General features: G+C 56.4%; 1 long non-coding RNA gene across 2 annotated transcripts; it reads left to right on the top strand.

The window, feature by feature from the left end:
• The first annotated feature begins 874 nt into the window (after positions 1 to 874).
• On the top strand, positions 875 to 4,399 carry LOC109495430. Of its 2 annotated transcripts, XR_006591918.1 has the most exons (3): positions 887 to 1,137; positions 2,731 to 2,802; positions 4,264 to 4,399. It is a non-coding gene; the product is annotated as an uncharacterized LOC109495430 (long non-coding RNA). The 2 variants fall into 2 exon arrangements; XR_002150824.3 differs by lacking the exon at positions 2,731 to 2,802 and having other exon boundaries at positions 875 to 1,137.
• Positions 4,400 to 10,898: the final 6,499 nt, after the last annotated feature.

The raw sequence follows: 10,898 nt of genomic DNA on the forward strand, positions 1-10,898 counted from the left end.
TGGCTGGGCATCCCCCTTGTGCAGTGTACAAACTCATTAACCGTACATGGAGGCCCGAAGAATAAAGATAAACAGAACATGGGTCCTGACTGCTGGGATCTCAGTCTGCAATGGAGAAACACATAGGCAGGCATACCCACTGTTTTTGATGGTTTATCAAGTTTATCAGAGGTGGCCAAAGAGCACGAGGCATCTGCAAGTAATTGTTATGGGGGCACCTGCGTGGCTCAGTAGGTTGAGCATCTGACTTTGGCTCAGGTCACGATCTCATGATTCATGAGTTAGAGCCTCACATCCAGCTCACTGCTGTCACTGCAGACCCTGCTCCGGATCATCTGCCCCGCGCCCCCACCCCCCTCCTGCTCGCAGCCTCTCTCTCTCAAAAATAAACATTGGGGCGCCTGGGTGGCTCAGTCGTGAAGCGTCCCACTTCAGCTCAGGTCATGATCTCATGGTTCCTGAGTTCCAGCCCCATGTCGAGCTCTGTGCTGACAGCTCAGAGCCTAGATCCTACTTCAGATCCTGTGTCTCCCCCTATCTCTACCCCTCCCCTACTCACGCTCTGTGTCCCTCTGTCTCTCAATAAATAAACGTTAAAAAAAAAAAAAAAAAGAAACGTTTTTCTTTTAAATCACAGCCCCCGCCCCAACTTGCACCGTATTTTTGTCGTAACCTTCCTTCCCCTGCGGGGAGAGTGCCCACCAGGCGGGCATGGTGAGCCAATGAGAGCGGGCTGAGCGGTGCCCCCTGAGCCAATGAGAGCGGGCCGTGCGGTGAGCCAATGAGAGCGGGCTGAACTGTGCCACCTGAGCCAATGAGAGCGGGCCGTGCAGTTAGCCAGTGAGAGTGGGCCGGGCCGTGCCACCTGAGCCAATGAGCGCCAGCAGGCACCTCCTACTGCACGAGCTCTCGGCCAATGAAAATCCCGCGTCCACCTGGTTGCGCCCGTTCTGGGAAGAGGTTCGTTGCCCTGTGGTTTCTCCTTCTGCGTCTGTTTTGTTTCTGAGCCACGGTGGCCGGCTTTGGAAGTAGTGGGGCCGGACCTGTTTCAAAGGAGCCAAGGGAAGTATCCTGTTGGATTTCAACGGACACTAAATGGGCCTTGAAGGAAACCGTCCAGGAAAGGCAGATCAACAGGTGAGTAGGGATTGGGGTGGGGGGAGGGAGAAGAGAGAGAGGGGGAGGAGGGCACAGAGAAGCTAAGTTTTGATAGGGCTCCAGGAACTGGTAAGGAAACCTGAAAAAAACTGGTCAGCCTCAGGGCCGGGAGCTCAGGCAGCAGACTTTGGCTCGGTTCAGTACAGCCGCATTTTTTAACGGTGAACGGAGTGACCTTACGAGGCAGTGGACTGTTCAAGCACCGCGAGGCTGACCAGCGCTCAGGCGTGTTGTGCAAAGGATTTTTACACTGGCAGGGAGGCTGGCCCAGATCGGGGTTCTTAAACGGTTTGGGGTCAGGTGCCTCCCGAGAACCTGAAGAAACGTGAGGACGCTTCTTTTCCTCTGAACAGCTCATATGCCCGCTGAGTTGATTATTTATGGCAGCACAATAAACACCCCCAAGAACTTTATGCACGTTACACATTGTATCAAGTGTGTATTATATATTTTACCTATTGTGTAGAGTCTATGAGTTCACCGTTTCTGTGGGTCAGGGATTCTGAAGCAGCTTAACTGGGTGATTGTGGCTCATGATTTGATTCACAGGGAAGTTGAGGCTTTGACCGTGGCTGCAGTCATCTGATGCAGTGGCTTTGTCCCCTCAGGGGACATTTGTGACTGTCACCAAAGGCAGTGTACGTATGCCCTTGGCATCAGTGAGTGGAGGCCAGGAATGCTGTTAACGGCCCCCACTCCGTTACAAAAATTATCCAGCCCCAAATGTTCATAGTGTCAAGGTTGAGAAGCCTTATTTCATTTCAGTCCCTTAATTTATTTGCTTTCCATTAAATACGAGCTCTTTCCAAGATGGTGATTCCGAGAGGGTTTCTCGGAATGACAAAGAACAGGCTATATTTAAACATTTGACTTAGGTCTTTTTATTTTTATTTTTATTTATTTATTTATTAAAAAAAAAATTTTTTTTCAACGTTTATTTATTTTTGGGACAGAGAGAGACAGAGCATGAACGGGGGAGGGGCAGAGAGAGAGGGAGACACAGAATCAGAAACAGGCTCCAGGCTCTGAGCCGTCAGCCCGGAGCCTGACGCGGGGCTCGAACTCCCGGACCGTGAGATCGTGACCTGGCTGAAGTCGGACGCTTAACCGACTGCGCCACCCAGGCGCCCCGACTTAGGTCTTTTTAAAGATTTTCTATAAAATCATTTCTTCCTTTTCTTTCTTCTTCCTCTTCTTCCTCTTTTTTTTAAGATTTTATCTTTAAGTAATCTCCACACCGAATGTGGAGCTCGAACTCGCAACCCCAAGATCAAGAGTCACATGCTCCACCGACTGAGCCAGCCAGGCACCCCTGAAATCATTTCTCGAAACGATTTTCTCTTCGAAACGGAGAAGGAAGTGCTTACAGGCTTCGGGATGTAAAATGGCTTTCTCAGTCCGGTGGCTCCATAGATCAAGGGGGGAAAACTCTTAAGACAGGTGGTTCCTTGCCCTTGAAATGCCTCAGCTGAGCACCTGGGGCAGAATATCAACGGAGCCAAGGTGTTTAAAAACTGGGGCCCGGGGCCCGAGCGGTTCAGTCGAAGCATCCGGCTCTCCATTTCGGCTCAGGTCATGATCTCACGGTTCCTGAGTTCGAGCCCCGCGTCAGTCAGCACAGAGCCTGCTTGGGATTCTGTCAAAGTAAGTAAATAAACATTCAAAATCAAACCCAACCAAACTGGGTCCGGGCGTCTGTCCTGGCCCGGAAGAGGTGCCGGGTTGACCCCGTGCTGCCCCTTAGTCCCGTTGGGCACCGGCAGGGGGTGTGGAGGGAACGTTCAGGCTCAGCCACTGCTCCCTCTGTGCCCATGCATCACCCTGCGGGGGCACCCAGGGGCCGGTAGGTTCACTGCACCCTCACGGGCGACGTCCTGGGTTTCAATCCACCTTTTCGGGGGTCACTCAGGACGGGGACTTCTAAGGTGAAGGGGACTCTGCTGGGGACTCCGTTCTGGACTTCCCACTGCCCAGGCCCAGCACACCCTTGGCCAGGCTGGGCGCAGGCTTCGCCCCTCCCCGGGGGCCTCCACCCCTCCACCCCTCGGGGAGCGGAGGAGGGGGCCCGGACACCCCTGCTTCGCTCCTTCTTGCCCCTATTAAGGACGAGCAAATCGACGCTTTTTCATTTCGAGAGTTTTCATCACGCGAGCCGGTAAGCGCCAGCACTCAGGGCCCATCTGGGGGACGTTGCCTCAGCTCCTGGAGCTTGTGGAGGTCTCACAGTGGGGACCCGCCCCTCTTGCGCTGTCCCTTATTCTCCATCAGCCAGAGAGCTCACCGATTCCCCCGCCTCGGGGTCCACCCTCGACCAGGTGGGCCTTTCCCTCTGTAAAACCCAACCTCCCAGTCGGAAAAGACGACGGTGCTTTGGAAGTGCAGAAAAATGTCTCTCCAGCGGGCGGTGCCCGGGCGCAAGGCCTGGAAGGAGTTGTTTCGGGCACCGAGGCCACAGCCCTCTGTCAGGCAGCGTTCTGGGACTAAGGGCCAGGAGCCTCTTGGGGATGAAGCCCCGCAGGTGCTAATGGGCCCCGGTGAGGGGGCGGGGGCAGCAGGTGAAGGAGGCCCCAGCAGGGAGCCACCGTGGTGCCCTCTGCCCCCGCCAGTGTCTTCTGTCTCAGGCCTGCCTTGGGGAAAACTCAGGAGAGACTGGGATACCGGGGACCGAGTGGAGGGGTGAGGAGAGCGTGGCCGGAACACGGAGACTCCCCAACCATGTTAAGAACATTCATTGTTGGGGCGCCTGGGGGGCTCAGTCGGTGGAGCGTCCGACTTCGGCTCAGGTCGTGATCCCGCGGTCTGTGAGTTCGAGCCCCGCGTCGGGCTCCGCGCTGACAGCTCGGAGCCTGGAGCCCGCTTCGGATTCTGGGTCTCCCTCTCTCTCTGCCCCTCCCCCGTTCACTCTCTGTCTCTCACAAATGAATAAGCTTAAAAAAAAAAAATCAAAACATTCATTTGTTTCTATGACCTGAATCGAAAGCCTTGTTGTGAAAAACCCTGAAAAACCCCAAGATTAAAAATCCCCCATCAGTCCACCAGCCGGAGAGTGACGTTTTTACATTTTGGGGGGGGTTTCTTCTTGATCTTTTTTTTTTTTCCTTCTAGGCACGTACAGTTAAATGTTTTTCCCACAGAATTGCATCGCGCTGTACCACACAGATTTTCGGAAACCTAAGACGCGGTATTGAACTAATTCTACATCTAACTCCAATTGTAATAAAGTTAATACATGCAGACGGTCTGATGAGCAAGTGTAATGGTTGAAACGTTTGACACGGACGGAGGCCGCCGAGAGGGGTACGTGGGGGGCCGGAAGGGCTCCGTGATGACCGGGTGTCGGGGAGACTTTCCGAAGCCACGTGGGTCTGGCTGCCGTGGCCCCACGCCAGTAACTGCGTACCGGGCACCGATCTAAGTCCTTGGTACCTATTAAGTCGCGAAAACTGGAGAGGAAAAACACCCCACCTGTCCTTGGAAGAGCTCCATGAACAGGTGCCGTGAGCCCCACTTTACAGATGAAGAAGAAGGGGGACACAGGGGTCGGCGCGCTGTCCGGGGCTCCCGGCTGGACCAGCCAGGTCCAGGCAGTGTGGCGGGGACCACGGTCTCACCCCCGGGGGTCACCGGGTCGGGCCCCCCACCCTGCAGGCTACGAAGAGGTCAGAAGAGGGCAAACCCGGTGCTCGCTCCATTCAGAGGCATGACTTTTTGCCGAAGTCGGACGCTCAACTGACTGAGCCACACAGGTGCCCCCAAAAGCATCTACTTAAAATGAGCAACTCAGTGACTCTGATACCACAACCAAGATACAGAGCATTCCCCCCCCCCAGAAGATTGCTAGGAGGTGCGATAATCCTTCCTTTGTACAAAAGACTGAACCCAACTTTCATCGGCTGCCGGGGTAGGTGACGGGGGTTGTCGCTCGGTCTGCCCGTCCAGCACGGCCTGTAGGGTTCGGGCAATGAAAGGCATGTCCGGAACTTTAGCCCCGTCGTGTACGTGACTGTGCGGCCTTTGGCAAGTGACTCAGCTGTGCCTCAGTTTCCCACCTGGAGATCGTGGACAGTAATGTCTACGTCACAGGGTTGGAGCGAGGGTGGAATGAAATGGTGTGCAATGGGGTGTTAAGATTGAAGTTAGGAGGGAGACCTCAAAACACAGCACGTGTGCAGGGGACACAGTCTGAGAAGAGTCCCAGGCCTCTGAGAACCTCCCACCAGGTCAGGGGTCAGTGCCTGGGGAGAAGCCGAAACTGTGTTTGAATCTCAGGGTCATCGTGGGGTGTGAAAGGCCATTTGTCTTTTATGGAAGGAAAGAGACCCGGACTTTTCTTCCGGGGGCAGGAGAAAGGTTCCCTTGCTGAACTATTTAATTTTTTATGTTATCTTATTCTATTTTATAAGTAGGTTCCACGCCCAAAATGGGGCTTGAACTCACAACCCTGAGGTCAAGTTACATGCTCTACTGACTGAGCCAACCAGACGCCCCATATTTATTTAAAAAAAAATTTTTTTTAATGTTTATTTTTGACAAAGAGACAGGGCATGAGCAGGGGAGGGGCGAACAGAGAGGGAGACACAGAATCCGAAGCAGGTTCCAGGCTCCTAGCTGTCAGCCCAGAGCCCGACACGGGGCTTGAACTCACAGACCGTGAGATCGTGTCCTGAGCTGAAGTCGGATGCTCAACTGACTGAGCCACCCAGGTGCTCCCTGCCCCAAATTTTTTTTAATGTTTATTTTTGGGAGAGACAGAGACAGAGCATGAGCAGGGGAGGGGCAGAGAGAGGGAGACACAGAATCCGAAGCAGGTTCCAGGCTCCTGTCAGCACAGAGCCCGACATGGGGCTCCAACTCACGAACTGTGATGTCATGACCTGAGCCAAAGTGGGATGCTTAACCTAGGCGCCCCTATTTTTACAAAAATGTTTTGGGATGCCTGGGTGGCTCAGTCAGTTAAGTGTCCCACTTTGGCTCAGGTCATGATCTCGTGGTTCGTGGGTTCGAGCCCCACGTCGGGCTCTGGGCTGACAGCTCGGAGCCTGGAACCTGCTTCGGATTCTGTGTCTCCCTCTCTCTGCCCCTCGCCCATTCTCTCTCTCTCTCTCTCTCTCTCTGTCTCTGTCTCTCTCTCTGTTTCTCTCTCTCAAAATAAATAAGCTTTAAGGAAAATGTTTTATTTTTAAGTAATCTCTACACCCAACACGGGGCTTGAACTGACACCCCTGAGACAAAGAGATGCAGGCCGACCGACCAGCCAGGCGCCCCCACCCACCGAACAACTTTCAAAGGGCAGCGGGAGAAAACGAAATGGTTTTGATCACATGCTGTGCTTGTTGGACACGATGAAGATAAGACGTGCTGGGTGACGTGTTCGCTTGGCGGGTGTCGCGTGCGTTCCCTCAGTCGCTGCCACAAGTCAGCTGCCCGGAGCCCAGTCCCTGCCGGGACCACCCGCCCTGCCCGCAGAGGGCCGCCGGCCCCGCCCTGGGGTCTTCACCGCCTGTCACGGCCCGTCACACTGTCCCTGGTGTCCTGGGCACCGCGGTGGCACCGAATCACCACCAGTATGATAACCGGGACCCAGGAACTGCTCAGGCAAAGGTTTCCCACTCCAGACACGCAGGGGAGGACGGGCCATCCTCGGGGCGAGTTCACGGCAAAACACCAAGAGGAAAATAGGCTCAGTTGTCCCAGGAGCGTCTGGCCGTGACCTGGGCAGCGTCACCGAGGCCGGACGGTGGCTGCGAGATTAGCCCGAGTCCCGCCACTTGAACCGTTCCGGGCGCGGGCTCTGTCTCCGTGGTTTCCATCTTCACAAAAAATCACAGAATGTCTTCATGATGCTCTGCAGCCGTGGTTTCGAACGTCCAGAGAAGTCCCAGAGGACGTGGGCCCGAACCCACGCCTCTGCGCCCCCTCCGCCCCCGTGCGCCGCCTCGGTCCTTGCTGGAGGGGCCCGCCTCGGCCCAAACAGGCTGCTGATGCCCGACACCCCACATCCACCTCCCTTGTGGGTGGGGCTCGGGCGTGTGGCCCGACCTGGCCTATCAGTCCCCGGGGACCAATGGAGAAAAGTCTCTTTTTTCCCTTTTTTTTCGGGAGAAAGAGAACGACGAGGGGGCGACTGTCTCCTTCCCTGCTGTCGGCCGCGTGGCCAGCGTGAAGGGAAAGCCCAGAGAACAGAGCCGAATTAGAACCCCAGCACCGATGACCGCGAAGCACCTTCTAGGAGCTCACGGACCCAGTGGAGGAGGCCGCGGACCGGATCCCAGGCTCCTCACTCTCCTGCCATTGGCTCTGTCCTCACCGTTCTCCAGGGGCTAGTCATCGGCCGAGAGAGGGGCCGAGGCAGCCGCGACGCAGGCCTCCGGGCCACACGGGGCTGGCTCTTCACCCTCTGGGAGTGGAGGGGGGGCAGGGGGTCGGTCCGAAGGGGACTCGTGAGGAACATCACGCTGGAAAAACCAGCTCAATTCTTTTTTTTTACGTTTACTTATTTTGGGCAGGGGGAGGGGTGGAGAGGGAGAGAGACGATCTCAAGCACGCTCCGCGCTAACGCGGGCCTCGAACCCACGAACCGTGGGATCGTGACCTGAGCCGAAATCAAGAGCCGGACGCTTAACCGACTGAGCCCCTGCAGGCGCCCCAAAACAGCTTCATTCTGACCTGCGTGGGGACCCCGGGCAGAGTCTGCTACTTCCTTGAGCCTCAGTTTCCACAGCTGCCGACTCCACACTAGGTTGTCACCGGGTCCTTGCTGCCACCTGTGGCCGATTTCTTCCTGGTCGGTCCTTCCGCGGCCGGAAAACGCAGCCCATTGGCCAGATGTGGCCCAGAGAAGGAACTGGGGGTAGGGGGTGGGGGTGGGGGGCTAGAGGATCGGCTTTCTTCTTCCCTTTTGCCGAGAGAGCCCGTGCGCCCAGGACACCGAGGACCCCGCCGCCTGCCTGTTAGCGGGCACAGCGAGGCAGGACCCTGCTTCCCACCCCCGCGCCCCCACCGGCCCTCGGGCTCCAGGCTCGTCCCCAGCGCCCCACGGGCCTCCCTGCCCGCTGGCTCTGTAGTTCGGGCTCTCGTTGGCTCAGAGCAAACAGAATCCCGCAAAGACCGTCTTTCTGGGATGCTGGGAAAGTGCTGGGCGGACACGCGGGTCACAACAACTCAAAGCTTTACTGCGGGCTGCAGAGCAAAGCGGCGCACCGGCTTATTCAAATCTCCAAAGCCCGGCCGGGTCCCTGGGTGAGCACCACACGGCTAAAATTAGCCCGGCCATCTGCTGAGGCGGCGGCTGGGCTATTCTGAGCCCTGGCAGGGCCTGCCTCCTGGAAGCGGGGCCGGCCTGGCGAGGCCAGTGGCGGGGACTGGTCCCGTCAGTCAAGGTGGATGCGGGGAGGCAGACGGGGACGGTGCCAGGCGGAGCGGGAAGGCCGGGGTCGCGGCCACGCGGAGCGGGAGGGCCAGGGTCACGGCGAGGCTTCCTGACGGATGGAAGGGGCGCCCGTGGCCCCTTCACAGCCTTGGGCTCTTCCTCCCAAGACCGTCCAAGTCCCCCCTACGAAGCACAAGGGCTGGTGTCTTTGTCCTGGTCCCCGGCTTCCCCTCTTCCCTCCAGAGCTTCTTGCGTGGACTCACGCCGTGGCCAGACCTGGGCTGGGATTTCAGCGGTAACGGCAGAGACCCATTGAGGGCGCATCAGGGTCAGGAACCACACCGAATCTTTCGCAGGGATCAGCACACCCATTCTCAAAACAACTCAAAGGGGGCGCCCGGCTGGCTGTGTCGGTGGAGCGTCAGACTTTTGACCTCAGGGTTGTGAGCTCGAGCCTCACGTTGGGTGTAGAGACAACTTAAATTTTTTTTTTTTTCAAAGTTTATTTATTTTTGGGACAGAGAGAGACAGAGCATGAATGGAGGAGGGGCAGAGAGAGAGGGAGACACAGAATCGGAAACAGGCTCCAGGCTCTGAGCCATCAGCCCAGAGCCCGACGCGGGGCTCGAACTCACGGACCGCGAGATCGTGACCTGGCTGAAGTCGGACGCTTAACCGACTGCGCCACCCAGGCGCCCCTTAAATTTTTTTTTTAATAAAATCTTGAACAAACAACTCGAACAGGTAGGTACCAAAAGAGTTCAGGGATTCTGAATGGCTCGAGTCATCTTTTTGGTCAGTGAGGGAGAAAGACTTGGTTAAAGGGCCAGACCGGGGCCATGGCTCAGGCGACCCCCAGGAGTGCACCTGGAGTCCTGCCTCCGTTTCCCCACATGGAACCTGTCACTGGTTCTCCAAAGGTCCTGAGTTGAAAATGCATTGAGCTAGGAGGTGAGGAATCCGGGGTTACAGACAGACCTGCCTAAACATTTATAGATACCAACAGACAGGAGTCCGTTTTTATTGTTATTGTTCATTTTTTTTCATGTTTAGTTTTGAGAGAGACAGAGCATGAGTGGGGGAGGGGCACAGAGAGGGAGACACAGAATCCGAAGCAGGCTCCAGGCTCCGAGCTGTCAGCGCAGAGCCCGACGTGGGGCTCGAACCCACGAACTGGGAGATCATGACCTCAGCCGACGTCAGACACTTAAGCAGCTGAGCTACCCAGGCGCCCCATCACTTTTTTTTTTTTAAGTTTATTTATTTTGAGAGTGTGTGTGTGAGAGAGAGGGGGGGCAGAGAGGGAGCGAGACAGCATGGGCAGGGGAAGGGCAGAGAGGGAGAGAATCCCAAGCAGGCTCTGCACCGTCAGCACAGAGCCCGACGTGGGGCTCGATCCCACGAACCGTGAGATCATGACCTGAGCTGAAACCAAGAGTCGGACGCTTTACTGACGGAGCCACCCAGGTGCCCCCAGATTACCCACTTTAGAGACTGGTCCTCAGTCAGGAAAAAGGGCAAACTGTGGGGTGCGGTTCCCTTGGGTTTCTGTGAAAGGCTTAACCACCAGGATGCACTTAGCTCCACCCTGGGTTGGGACCTGTTTTCTAAGGGAGGAAAGACACCCAAACTATAAATACCGGAGAACATAGCAGGTTCCCTTACAGAAAAAAACGTTAATTCCGAAACGCAAATCTCTCGAAGACGTCAGTTATGACCGGGGCGCCTGGGGGGCTCCGTGGGTTAACGTCTGACTTCGGCTCAGGGCATGATCTCAATGTCTGTGGGTTCGAGCCCCACCTTGGGCTCTGTGCCGACAGCTCGGAGCCTGGAGCCTGCTTCGGATTCTGTGTCTCCCTCTCTCTGCCTCTCTCCTGCTTCTGCTCTGTCTCTCCCAAACGTTAAAAATAAATAAATCCTATCAGACCTAACGTCCCCTTAAAAAAAAAAAAACCACTACCGGTGCTGATTACAGGGAACCCCTTGAGCAGTCACTCCAGCCTGAAACTACTTTGTCCCAGCAAGGGCTGTGAGGGTGAAACCGCCTTTCCCTGGGCCGCCCGGGGTGCCGAGGACACAGAACAGTCGGGATCCAGGAAGCCGGGCCTGACTGAACGGCTCTCATCGGCAGCGGGCCTCTGGTCAAAGGCGCCAAGGGCTTTCGGCAGGTCGAGGACTCTACTGTTATCAAGTTGACTTGCTCGCGTGGTCCTCAGGTAACCGTGTGGAGTCACGACCGCGGCTACCGCGGGACACAGCCCCGGCCACACACGGCCCATTACCGTGGCTCCGTGTAGCTCAGCTCCGGGAACACCTGCTTCGCGTCTCTGCCGTCGCGGAGGACACCGGGGGACCCCCGCCTGGTCTCCCT

Source organism: Felis catus, chromosome F1, assembly GCF_018350175.1.
Source record: "Felis catus isolate Fca126 chromosome F1, F.catus_Fca126_mat1.0, whole genome shotgun sequence".
Taxonomy (NCBI): domain Eukaryota; kingdom Metazoa; phylum Chordata; class Mammalia; order Carnivora; family Felidae; genus Felis; species Felis catus.